Source organism: Synchiropus splendidus, chromosome 10 (genome assembly GCF_027744825.2).
Source record: "Synchiropus splendidus isolate RoL2022-P1 chromosome 10, RoL_Sspl_1.0, whole genome shotgun sequence".
NCBI lineage: Eukaryota > Metazoa > Chordata > Actinopteri > Syngnathiformes > Callionymidae > Synchiropus > Synchiropus splendidus.
In genome coordinates this window covers 20,594,191-20,607,813 of record NC_071343.1, presented here as the reverse complement: position 1 = coordinate 20,607,813, position 13,623 = coordinate 20,594,191, and the positions used below count along the sequence as shown (strand labels likewise).

At 43.1% G+C, this 13,623-nt stretch overlaps 6 non-coding genes across 6 annotated transcripts; 5 read left to right on the top strand and 1 right to left on the bottom strand.

Annotated features, from left to right (window-relative positions):
* Positions 1-973: 973 nt before the first annotated feature.
* On the bottom strand, positions 974-1,047 carry trnai-aau (transfer RNA isoleucine (anticodon AAU)). Its single transcript has one exon. It is a non-coding gene; the product is annotated as a tRNA-Ile (tRNA).
* A 2,165-nt stretch (positions 1,048-3,212) lies between these two features.
* trnam-cau (transfer RNA methionine (anticodon CAU)) lies at positions 3,213-3,285 on the top strand. Its single transcript has one exon. It is a non-coding gene; the product is annotated as a tRNA-Met (tRNA).
* A 1,587-nt stretch (positions 3,286-4,872) lies between these two features.
* On the top strand, positions 4,873-4,946 carry trnan-guu (transfer RNA asparagine (anticodon GUU)). The gene has a single exon. It is a non-coding gene; the product is annotated as a tRNA-Asn (tRNA).
* Positions 4,947-5,351: 405 nt separating this feature from the next.
* Positions 5,352-5,423, top strand: trnae-cuc (transfer RNA glutamic acid (anticodon CUC)). Its single transcript has one exon. It is a non-coding gene; the product is annotated as a tRNA-Glu (tRNA).
* A 5,840-nt stretch (positions 5,424-11,263) lies between these two features.
* Positions 11,264-11,335, top strand: trnap-cgg (transfer RNA proline (anticodon CGG)). Its single transcript has one exon. It is a non-coding gene; the product is annotated as a tRNA-Pro (tRNA).
* A 1,454-nt stretch (positions 11,336-12,789) lies between these two features.
* On the top strand, positions 12,790-12,863 carry trnai-aau (transfer RNA isoleucine (anticodon AAU)). The gene has a single exon. It is a non-coding gene; the product is annotated as a tRNA-Ile (tRNA).
* Positions 12,864-13,623: the final 760 nt, after the last annotated feature.

Sequence of the window (13,623 nt, the reverse complement as noted above, 5' to 3'; positions counted from 1 at the left end):
TTTCTTTTAGTCCATGTCAGCTCAAGATGTGTATCTACTCAGTTCCACTCCGCACATAAATTGATGCATCGGTCAAAATATAGCAGTGTGAGTGTTATGAATGTGGGTTGGAATACTTCATTTTACAGCTTCATTTTCTAAACGTTGTGATGTCTGCCTTGCGCGTACCTCTGTCTCGCTCTTTTGTCTATTTTGGGTTCCTACTGACTCAGAAGTCTGAAATGTTGTAGAATTTACTTCTTTCATTTCCTTCACTTCTTCATTCAATTTTTCTTCATGATTTGTAATTTTGCCAAAATCACTGACTCACCTGCAAAGCACATCGTAAGTAAGTACTACTAATTTCACCAGTTAAATCTGCCCAAACACACACACAAATCCCGGCTCTTTTTTTCACACAGTCACAGGTTTCCCACCTGATGCTCTCCATGATCTGTTTGAGGGCGTTGTGGCCACAGAAATGGCTGCGTGTATAAGGGAGATGATACAATGCAAATACTTCACATTCAAGTGTTTGAACAACAACAGTGTGTAATTTCCATACCGGCACACAGACAAAGTTGATTGACCTCGGCCCATTCCCAAGACATTTGCAGCAAGGAACACGATTGGTGGCAATGGCCATGAAAATGCCACATTGCTGAGATTGCTGCCTTTCATATGGTACCTGAAGGACACGGAGCATGGACTGTGCTGATGGATATATATATATAGATATATATATATATATATATTGTGGTGGACATTAAGGGGTGTGTTCTCTCACCCAGATGGTTTATGGGTATGGGGCGTGGTGATATATATATTGACTGTGAGGGGAGGGGAGGGAGTTCCGTTTAGAGAAATAAAGTTGTTGAAAGTTTGCCGTCTCATCGCCTGTCCTTGCTTTTGCCACAATATATATATATAACTGTGAAACTTCTCTCATGTTAACTGTTAAATACATATATAGTCACAGTTAACATAATATCAGTGGCCAGTATGGGGATCGAACCCATGGCCTTGGCGTTATTAGCACCACGCTCTAACCATCTGAGCTAACCGGCCAGTTGCACATGGAAATAATATAATATATAATAATATTTGTGCACTGCGTGCCACATAACTTGTCTCGTCTACGCTTGTGTGAGAGAAGTGTGGTGAGATGGTCTTTTCTGTTGTGTAAGAAATATGTTTCCGAACACTTGTGATCTTATATTGGTTCGTACTCTGCGTTGTGGCTGCAGTCGTCAGTCGCTGGTTGCTTGCTCATGTTGTGATTAGTCACCTGCCTGGTTCGAACACATCGCCAAAGGAGGTCAATTGTCGAGGTGGTGTGACCCCAAGTTGTTGTGGACGGTGGATTGAAAATGGCGGAGCCAGTGCTCAACTATCACTACTTATTAAATGAAAACATGAAGAACGTTTCTTGTTTCGTAGCATAGGCCGCTCACACTGGTGAATTTAACCACCTCCTCCAGCAGCGTCGCCAGGATACAGCCACTTCGAGTGGTGCTTCAGGCGGAACCGCTGCTAGTTGGACGACCTGTTGGTCCAGATCAGTGGCCGAATACAGGACACCAAGTACCGCGGTCCGTCCTCTGGCGAACGTCTGTCTTCGGTCAGCAACACGATTTGTAGTTGTGTTCGCCGACTTGTGTACAAGTCTTTCTGAACTGTCATCAATCATCAGTGCACCACAACTGCTCGTTCAAGAGTCACCTACCTGTTGAACAGAGCAAAGGTCCTTGCACATTATAATTCATCTCTGCAATAAAACAAAGCTGCGTTCAAGTCAGTTTGTTGACATTTTTCAAAGTGCTTTTGATTGATTTTGATTTTTTTCTGTGAAGCCATTTTACACAAAAACCAATATTCAATATCAAACTCTCTTTATTTGCAAAATATAAAATAAAATAAATCATTCATTTATACTCATTCAATTCACACAGAATCATCGTCAAACTTGAAGTGAACTATGTCGGTGTGTTTTGAAGGATCTTCCCAGCAGGGACATCAGCATCCGGGGACCCTCCCTCAGTTGGTCTCTTCCTTTGGTGTCCTGCACATAATGGAAGTTGGAAAGTTGGAGGAGATGCAGCAGCAGCACCAGGTGAGGCAGGAGGAAGGTCCATCCTCCTCCTCTCATGAATGACGACAGAGTGTGATGACATCATTGCACTAGCTCTACACAAAAAAGCGATCCAGAAAGCTCTATATGTTTAATATTTAGCCAGCATTCAGGTCAGTCTTAAGGTTGGGATGTGCAATATCCTGTCATTAAAACAGTGAGTCAGTGGAGCATGAGGCGTGTGATCTCAGGGGCTGGTGTCAGGCAAATACAGAAGAGGAGAGACATTTCCTCTATGAGGAGCTTCACTGAGGCACTGAGGGATGAGCATTGAATAACAGAGATGCCATGGGGGAAGTTTAACATCTAAAATATAACAGTGGCCAGTATGAGGATCGAACCCATGGCCTTGGCGTTATTAGCACCACGCTAACAGTGTCTATATGCAAGACAGAGAACATCCTATTGTCCATTGTGTCGGGACAATGGTGTGTCCAACCTGGATTTGAGCAAGCAAGAAAGTTGGGCCCAACGTGGGGCTCGAACCCACGACCCTGAGATTAACTACCGACTGAGCTAGCCGGGCTACAAGGCGTGTTGTCTGACTGAGAGAAGCTCGACTTTCTATCCAGTAGTCGGACGAAGCTGTTTACATTCAAATTCAAGAGCTTCAATTTAAAAAATCCATAGCAAATAACATGATGAATACAACACTTTAAAAACACACATATGCTGAGTCAAGACAACCACACAGCAACTGGTTCAGAGTCACATGCTTTAAACAACTCCAGTCAAAAGTGCAAATATACTGTAAACTATAGTTGACACCACCATTTACTCTTTACCCACAAAGACCTTCAGGAATAATTCCCCGAATAATCCCTTCGTCCTTTTCAGGCATTGTTCACAATATATTTAAGGTTCAGATTTAGAAAGAGTTATGTGTTTACATTTTTTCCTTTCATCACACTTCTTCTTGAACTTCCTCATTGTCCAGCCTTAACACTGCAGGTCCTGAGTTGCAATTACTCTGAGATGTCTCTTTGCAATCCTCCTCATGGATGGGAATGTAGCTTCATGTATTTTCTACCAAAGAAGTGGGTCTCCATTCCATGCACTTGATCTTTCCTCTGAGTCACGCTGCTTTTCATTGACTGCACAAGCCTCGTTGGCGCAGTAGGCAGCGCGTCAGTCTCATAATCTGAAGGTCGTGAGTTCGAGCCTCACACGGGGCACTGTCTTTTTAGGGTGCCACTGTTTTGGGGGACAAGCTTTGCAACATGACTCTGAGCACGACCTTTGTTTATTGTATGTTTTTCGTTTGGCCTTTCCTGCGAGTCACGCTGCATTTCAATGACCGCATCAGTGCCACTTGTGCGATGCAGCATAGATGCCAGAATTTGGTTGTCAAACTCTGACCATATCCCACCTGTTGTTATGGGTGAGGATGGAGAAGCCCATGCAGCGGGCTGTGAGGAAGCACCATGCGTGAACGCTGACACAGAGCTGGTGGCAGAGCTTGTGCTTGGTTCAGGCTCTGATACGGTCGGAGCTGAGCTCTGACTCACTGATTGTATCTTGGTGAAACAGCTGGGTAAAGTAAAACACACAAGGCTTATCAAAGTGAATATATATTTTGGAGTTCAACGACATGACCACATTTTATTATTATTTATTAGATGTATTCATATAAGACACGACCTTTATTTATGGTATGTTTCCACGGAGCGATATGTGTCCATTTTCCCCTCTTCCCGGACATCAGGACAGTTGTGGATGATGTTTGCGACCGAGACCAGCACAATGTAGCATGGACAACTGCAGAACATGAGAAAAGTCTCTTCTGTGCTCTGATCACTTATATGTGTGCAAAACAGGTCACTGACGACAGAAGACCAGACCAGTTCTCAGATGTTATTGGATCGATGGTTCAGAGGATTGTCTTGAAGTGCTGGTTTGTTCAAAGGCTGAACAACAGAAGCAACGTTTCTGTTGTTTCAACATCATATAATTGTTGATTTCATGGTGACAATGCTGTGTTTTAGCAGCTAAATGTTGTGATATCTGCCTTGCACGACCACAAACTTCACTCCTGTTTTGTGACAGCTTTACACTTCCAAATCCTAGCTACAGTTAATGATGTGATCACCCTCTTCCTAAACTACCTCATTTATTCCAGGTACGTCCCATATGGTGTCGTTGTTTGGCCCCTGGTATGGGAACCACATCGGGACGCTCCGATCCATCAGTCACCATGATCCTGATCAAGCCATAAACCCCTTTGGGTGGACTCCTGTCCCATAGGTCGTCGTATTCCTAGTTCTTGCCCAGGACAACCAGCGTTGACTATTAGCTTGGAGCTTCTGACCTTGTGCTGGCACTTTGACTGAACATGTGTAATACGTGCTTTTGACAGAGATTTGAATGCAAAACACTGAGACAAGATTTCAGCATCAGAGCGATTCACTGTCACCATTGGTATTTATGTACAACTGTTTTGGGACACAAGCTTTGCAACACTACTCAGTGATGCGAGCCATGTGACAACACAATGTCCATGTGATCGGTACAATGAGGTTTGGGACAAAGAAGTGGAAGACAGTGTTGGTTGATGCAAAGATGAAATGGTGGAACCTTTTGCTCTCATTCTCTTTATTCATTCATTCCCTAAAGCACTGCTACCATCTTTCTTTCACACTCTGTCTTTGCAGAAAAACACATAGCTATCACTGCTTCAGTCACACAATCCTTCTGCACAATCTTCCGACCTTGAAAACTGAAAACGTTTGTTCACAGATCCACATTTTCTTGTGTATCAGCATGTCTCTGTGGCGCAATAGGTTAGCGTGTTCGGCTGTTAACTGAAAGGTTGGTGGTTCGAGCCCACCCAGGGATGTGACCTGCTGCATCTTGCAGTAAAAGTTTAATTCATGTACTCACTCTGACAGACATGATGTTGATCTCCAAAAAACATTCCTCTTAAACAGGCGTCACCAAACTGTCTCAGAAAGGGCTGCAGGTTTTTCTTCCAACTGAGCACAGACTGTTTAACCAATCAGGTGTCAATTTGGAGACCCCAACTCTTAACCATCGTTCCATGAACACATGTGAACCAGGGATCATCTTCTGTTATTATGATTATTATTATAAATATAATATCCACACAGACAGTCCCTTGTCCCATGATCATAGACATGGTTCATCACACCTGAAGCTGTGTGTGCATGGTACGACTTGTGCTATTTGAGTGGTTTTACAGATATCTTTGACAGTTGAAATCTCATCTGAACTGCTGAATGTGTCCCAAATGGTCTAGCGGTCAGGATTCCTGGTTCTCGCCCAGGCGGCCCGGGTTCGACTCCCGGTATGGGAAAGCGACGATCATTATTCAGACATTGAATTAAAAACAAATAATCATCTGCTGCCATCGCTCATAAGTACGGGTGGATGTAAGTCAAGCAGGTTGTGAGTTGGATGGTTGGATGATTCATGTACTCACTCTGACAGACATGAGGTTGATCTCCAAAAAACATTCCTCTTAAACAGGGGTCACTGAACTGTCTCAGAAAGGCCTGCAGCTTTTAGTTCCAATCACACACAGTTTAACCAAACAGGTGTCATGATGGAGTCCCACGAACACATGTGAACCTGGGATCGTCTTCTGTTATTATGATTATTATTATAAATATAATATCCACACAGACAGTCCCTTGTCCCATGATCATAGACACGGTTCATCATACCTGAAGATGTGTGTGCATGGTACTACTTGTGCTATTTGAGCATTTGATTTTGTAAGTAGCGATTGCTTGAGCCGTCTTCAACCTTGCGTCCACAACAACTTGGGGACACTCCACCTCGACAATTGACCTACTTTGGGGATGTGTTCGAACCAGGCAGGTGACTAATCACAACAAGAGCAAGCAACCAGCGACTGACGATTGGCCCGACCGTGACTGAAAAGTAGCCGGCGGTGTGAACGTACCATCAGTGTTCGACAGTCTTCACCATCATGATGAAAAGTGCATCGAATCCCATCGAGGAACCGAAACTCGGCATTCCGCGTGACAAGCAGAGATACTGTCCACCATACGGAGTACGGAGGAAGGGGAGAAGGCAATGGTCCAAGTAAATCGTGGGAAAGTTCCAGACCATGACAGTCTTCTATATGATGCTCAAGAGACGGAGGAATGGCTCGGGTGAATAGCACGTGAGGCTTCATGCAGTCTGACCAGAGGACAGAGTGTGTTGATCTGTGTGCGAGACGTGGACAGTTGAAATCTCATCTGAACTGCTGAACGTGTTCCATTTTGCCAAAATGGCTGACTCACACAAGTCCCATATGGTCTAGTGGTCAGGGTTACTGGTTTTCTCCCAGGCGGCCCAAGTTCAACTCCTGGTATGGGAAACCTGCCATCATTATGGTCTGTTGATGTTGTTCAAAGACAGATTGTTGTTATTACTCACCTGTTACAAACTTCCCTTTACTCGAGAGAATGTAGGCATAAATCTCACACGCTGAATGAGCACTCACTAATATTTTCAGTTGATATATTTGTTGTCGAACCTGTGTAAGTCTAAATAAACACGTCAACTTATCAACCACTGCCTCAGACAGCTGGTGTCAGAGTAACCAGTGAGAAGATCTTTAGTTCAGGTCTGATCACAGTGTACTGTCTAATTCAGATTTATGAAACTTCTGAAATCGAAAGACATCCATCATACAATCACATACAATATTTATGAGCATGCACCTCAAACAAATTGTCCTGATATTTAAACAGTTTGGTTTGTCTTGGAAAGAAATCAATGCAGATATATGTATGAATGTCCATATCTTGTGCTGGCCAGCTTAATAACATTAGTTCTGAGGAGCTCTTGTGTTTGTGAGGAGAGTATCAAGCATTGGTGCTCAATCTGATCTGATGATGATCTCAACAGCAACACAACTAAACCAACTGGAAACATGGACTGCAGTGACAACTCCACAGCTGTGATCGGTAGAATGTCTTCCACAACATACCTCGCTGCTACTAGTGTGTTCAACTGCTTCAGAATGGAATTGTTCTACGCTTGTTCAACTACAATATTCCTCTGGTCTTTTACAGGTAAAAAAGGAAAAATAATGAGAATATATCCACAATAAGAATCCCACACCTGGACCCTCATCGACTGCAGCCATTATTTTTTCACAGGCGCGGCGCTGCGTCATGTGACTAATGTGGGCTTCACGTCCACCACGAAAGCTTTTCATGCGTATTATGGACACCGGTTTTCAAACTTTTTAAAGAGTTGTGAATGTGCAGTAACGAGTAACAAGCATGTTTAAATCACAGTTTTGTGAAACGCATTGGTAATTTTGGCAAAGGAACGCGTCATGGCACTCGTTATTACAAAAGATGACATCGTTCCAATAACGCGTTACTTAATAACACTGGCTGGCAACAGTGGCTGACTCCAAGAGACAGAAGCAGAATAATCTACACTACTAAAATCCTACTTTATTTGTACAACAATGAACTTGTATTTCTAATTGCAAGTTAATAAAGCTGATCACGTCCCTGGGTGGGTTCGAACAACCAACCTTTCGGTTAACAGCCGACACCACAGAGACATGCTGCAAACCAAAAAAATGTGCATCTGTGAACTGTTTTTAAGTGAAGAAGAAGATTGTGCAGATGGATTGTGTGATTGAAATGGCTGTGTATAATGGAGATGATACAATGCAAATACTTCACATTCAAGTGTTTGAACAACAAAAGTGTGTCATTTCCATACCAGCACACAGACAAAGTTGATCGACCTCGACCCATTCCCAAGACATTTGCAGCAAGGAACACAATTGGAGGCAATGGCCATGAAAATGCCACATTGCTGAGATTGCTCCCATTCATATGGTACCTGAAGGACACGGAGCATGGACTGTGCTGATGGACTTGAAGGAGGTGGTTGAAATAGTACTGTGCCCGGTATTCACGGAAGAATCAGTTCAGGATTTGCACAGGAAGATACTGGACCACCGAAACATTTCAAACTCCGGCCTCAACATCATGACATTGAACACTACCCTGACCTGATAGGGTGTTTTGGCACCCTTGTTCATTTATGGAGCGTAGGATTTGAGGGTAAACACCGCATTTTCTTTATATATATATATATATATATATATATATATATATATATATATATATATATATATATATATATATATATATATATATATATATATATATATTTAAAGGCTGAACAACAGATGCGAGCCATGTGACAACACAATGTCCATGTGATCAGTACAATGAGGTTTGTGACAAAGAAGTGGAAGACAGTGTTGGTTGATGCAAAGATGAAATGGTGGAACCTTTTGCTCTCATTCTCTATTCATTTATTCCCTAAAGCACTGCTACCATCTTTCTTTCACACTCTCTCTTTGCTGAAAAACACATCGCGATCACTGACTTCAGTCACACAATCCTTCTGCACAATCTTCAAACCTTGAAAACTGAAAACGTTTGTTCACCGATCCACATTTTCAATGTGGATCAATAGGTTAGCGCGTTCGGCTGTTAACCGAAAGGTTGGTGGTTCGAGCCCACCCAGGGACGTCACCTGCTTTATCTTGCAGTAAAAACTTCATTCATGTACTCACTCTGACAGACGTGATGTTGATCAAAAACAGCCCTTTTCGACAAAACAGGTGTCACCAAACTGTCTCAGAAAGGGCTGCAGGTTTTTGTTCCAACTGAGCACAGACAGTTTAACCAATCAGGTGTCATGATGGAGACTCCAACTCTTAACCATCGTTCCATGAACACATGTGAACCTGGGATCATCTTCTGTTATTATGATAATTATTATAAATATAATATCCACACAGACAGTCCCTTGTTCCATGATCATAGACATGGTTCATCATACCTGAGGCTGTATCTGCATGGTACTACTTGTGCTATTTGAGTGGTTTTACAGATATCTTTGACAGTTGAAATCTCATCTGAACTGCTGAATGTGTCCCAAATGGTCTAGCGGTCAGGATTCCTGGTTTTCGCCCGGGTTCGACTCCTGGTATGGGAGAACTACCATCTTCATGTTCTTTTAATGTTGTTCAAATGCATTGCAGCAGTTTCATCATCCACTTTCTTGAAGACAGATTGTTGTTATTACTGACCTGTTACAAACCTCCACAAACAGTGCAAAACCGATGCTGATGATGACCTCAACAGCAACACCAACTGGAAACATCAATTGCAGTGACAACTCCACCGCTGCGATAGGTAGAATGTCTTCCACAGTATACCTCGCTCACATGACTAATGTGGGCTTCACGTCCACCACGGAAGCTTTTGATGCGTATTATGGACACTGCTTTTTAAACATGTCTAGCCTAAAGTTCTAAAACAAATCTAAAACATTGTCCCAAAGTTTCTCAAGCCACGAGGCTGGGATGTGCAATGTCCCAGCCTTTAAAACATTTATTTTCAACTGCACAGTAAAATGACTCTAAGTGAGTGGAGCAGGAGGCGTGTGATCTCAGGGGCTGGTGTTGGATGTGCAGAAATGCAGAAGAGGAGAGGCATTTCCTCTATGAGGAGGTTGAATAAGGAATGAGCATTGAGTTATGGATTTACAGAGATGAAATAGGGGAAGTTTCACAGATATAATATCACGGTGGCCAGTATGGGTATTGAACCCATGGCCTTGCTAAATTATACGACTAATGACTAGTTTAACTTCAGAGGTCTCAATCTATCTACCAGTCGATTCCAGTCGCTAGAAGAGAGGTCAGGTTCCACAGTCCCCAACCTTCCACATCCACAGCTTATTCATGTCCTCCACCTGCTGCTGTCTCCTTTTCTTCCTCCTCGGGCAGAAGAAGCAGCCAGCCTGGGCCCCCAGCGTCAGGCCACTTCGTCTGCCTCGTACTTCAATAAAAAATGTCAAAACGCTATTCCCTGACCCAGTGTGTTCATGCGCTGTACAAGAAATGGATCAACATAGAACATAAAAGTGCAAAATTTAAAAGTCGGGCACCGATCAGAAATTGAAAATCCGCACTGAGAACAAAACAGAGGAACACAAGAATATAAGACAAACATTATCACAAACTTAAAGCAAAGAAAAAGAAGAGGTTCCAAACCACTGTGGAAGGTTTCTATTTTATGTGTTGCAGAGATTGCTTTTTTTTTTTTTTTGATTCCTTCCCCACCGAAGGTTTTTAAATTGAGTCGTCAACTTTTGAGTCCAGAACCAATATTAAGTTTATGTTCATATGTACCCATCGCACTGTGATGCCAAATGCCATCAGGAACAGGTCGGTTAACAGCTCTGTTGATTCTTTTTTTCCCTCCATTGAATTATTTCAGCTCCGCCTAAAGATGGACATGGTTGGGTCTAAAAAATGGATGTAATATAAAAATGTGAAAAATGTACCTGAAGACTCTCTCGACAGAGATTTGAATGGTTCATCTTCCTGTGAAAAGAAGCCTGCAGAATCCTTGTTAGTATAGTGGAAAGCATCTTTGCCCATCACGTGGAAGACCGGGATTCGATTGCCCGAGTTCATTTTCTTTACTTCAGGATGATGAAGACTGTCAGAGGAACATGGTTGTACACAGCTCAGATGTGGCACAGCTCCTCTTCTTCATGGTAATTTGCTTGTGGCAGAGTTGAGTCAGAAACAGAGCAAAGGTATCAGGTGAAGAAGTTGTAGAAAGTATTGGAGACCATACTTTCTCTCAGTTCTTTCCACCACATCAGGAGGCCTTCGTTGAATGTCTCAGCTGGTGACCACACCACAGCCAACACTCAGTATCTCTTCAGTGTCACTGCTCACTCTCAGAGATATTGATCAGCTACATGATGTTATGTTCATGACTAGCTTGGGATGAAGAAAACCACAAGATGAGACAAAATAGCATCTTGTAAAAACTCCCCCTCGAATTATGATGCCAGTCAAAGCATGAATACTTTTAAACAAAGGCACTTTCATCACGTGACCCAGAACCATGATATCACATGAGTCAGTTCTCCGTAGCACTGACGGATTTGGTCAGGTTCAATAAAAGTAGTGAATCTGGTTCCTGTCTCTACTGAGTTCTAATACCAACAGCTCAGTTTTCCAAGGCTCCAAATGTCTCCTTGTGTGACCTTGTATGGCCGACTTGTTCATCGCCTTTGTGGTAATGGTTCCTCTCCTGCTAGGAAGTGTGTATGAAGGGCTCATTGGTCTAGGAGTATGATTCTCGCTTCGGGTGCGAGAGGTCCCGGGTTCGAGTCCCGGATGAGCCCTCTGTCATAGAATGATTTTAGAGCTCAGGTTTCTGTGCCCCCTCTCCCAGTGCATTGCCCAATAACGCCAGTAATGTGGTGGTAACTTTTCAAATAAATAATAGCCTGGAAAATCATGCACAAGATTCTGATGCATCAGTGGCTCATTGGTTAAGGACCATGATTATCATCTTTTTGTAACGTCAGAGACCTTAACAGTGACAGACTCTTAATAACACAATGACCATGTTATGGTACGTTATGTTTCAACATTTAATGTGAGTCAGCGTCTTAGAATGGTGCTTAACTGAAACTTTGCTGGAAGTGCTGCTAAAAACGCTCCAAATTCTTTCCTTTGTCAATGTGCTGTGTTGTCTTCTTATTTGTGGCGAGAGCATTATGGCACCTCCACAGTCCTGGCATATGAACTACATTGTTTCCAAACCTTTACAGTGAATCCCCGTAGATGGCAAAAGGGATCCGTTTTAACAGAAACTGGCACAGTTTGTCTGGATGGGAATCGTGCGGCTCCGTGCGGCTGTAACCTCAGCACGTCCCTGCGTGGGCTCAGACTACCATCCTTTCAGTGAACAGGAAGGAAGCAGGGTGATGATGATGACACAGTTGACCCATTGGTCTGACGCACTTATTCTGGACCTCTGATGTTAAACTAGTTAAACTAGTCAGCACGATCGCTGTCGACAGAGTTCAATAAAACAGTCTGAAACAGCTTCTCACTACCTGTCAGCTTCAACCGCTCTTCCTCTACTGTCATAGGAACCTTAGGAACTTGGCGCAGTCCGACTTGTCGGCTGAATCAAGCTATTGCCTTCGTCGTGCTACTCTCTGCATGTGACTGCAGTCAATGTCAGTTTAAAATACGCCCCAAGTTTACACTGCCACATCTGACATCTGATTCTCCAGGTGGCCCATTCATCTTTGAAACCGGCACAGAAAATGTTTAGACAGGAAATGTGTGGCTCGGAGTGGATGTAGCCTGGCACTCAGCACGTCCCTGGGTGGACTTGAACCACCAACCTTTCAAGGTCTCTGTGATTCTTTTTGCAACTAATGACAAACTCTCCCACAGAAGCATCGCTTGAAAAGGGAATCGAACGTCTGCTGTGCTCCTTCAACACAAGGAAGCTGGAGTTTCATCAATTGTGCCTGTAATTTGGGATTCATGTCAACCAGCAAGATGGAATTGAGAAAGAAAGGCCTTGAATCCTTGTTGGAGAAACAAACACTGTTGTGACGAGTCCAACTCTAGCTTACTTGCCTTGAAAGACCCCATGATCATATCACCTGAAATGTATGAAAAGAGAAAATACTGCTTCTTCTTCATCATCTGTCAACCTCAGTGATGATCTTTCTCTTCATTCATGGGGGACTTTAACATCGAAGGTCCTTTGTTCAACTTGTTCCCTCGCTCCTCTCCTTATCTCCAGAACAGCAATACAATAACTCCTGCAACTGGCCGGTTAGCTCAGATGGTTAGAGCGTGGTGCTAATAACGCCAAGGCCATGGGTTCGATCCTCATACTGGCCACTGTTATCGTTTAAATGTGAAACTTCCCCCATTTCATCTCTGTTATTCAATGCTCATCCCTCAGTGAAGCTCCTCACAGAGGCCTCTCCTCTTCTGTATTTGCCTGACACCAGCCCCTGAGATCACATGCCTCATGCTCCACTGACTCACTGTTTTAATGACAGGATATTGCACATCCCAACCTTAAAACTTGAAAATCTTTGCAGCCATGTATTTGTATTAGAGCTTGGTTGAGGCTCAACATGTTTTTTTCTTTTAAAAGAACACTGGCAGTAACTGGTCAATGTTAACAGAAATCCCATCAGCTGACACAAGCTGTCTCAGTCAGTCAAGGTGGCTCTAATGTGTTTATTCAGACTGACAGCAGGTTCTACAACAAAGACATCAACTCACTGTGTTAGACATATGTGGGTGAATTGAAGTGATGGGACTCCAAGCAGCAATTATCAATGCAGAGCGGTGAGGTCTCTGGCCCCAGTGGCTTCACAGCAGCGTTCTGTAAAAAGGTTTAAGGAAAAGCTCTGTCCCGTTCTATGGAGGATGTTTGAGGAATCATTTCAGAATGGGAGAATCTCACATAAGAAAGATAAAGATCCTAAAAGTTGTGAGTCATACCATCTGATTTCACTCCTTTATTTAACCAGAGTAGAAAATTGATTGAACTGAATGTTAGCAAAGTATCAAAAGGAGTTTTGTTGAACATTTTGTTGGACAACAGTATTGATCAACTGACACATCACTCTTGTGCTACAGGTGGACT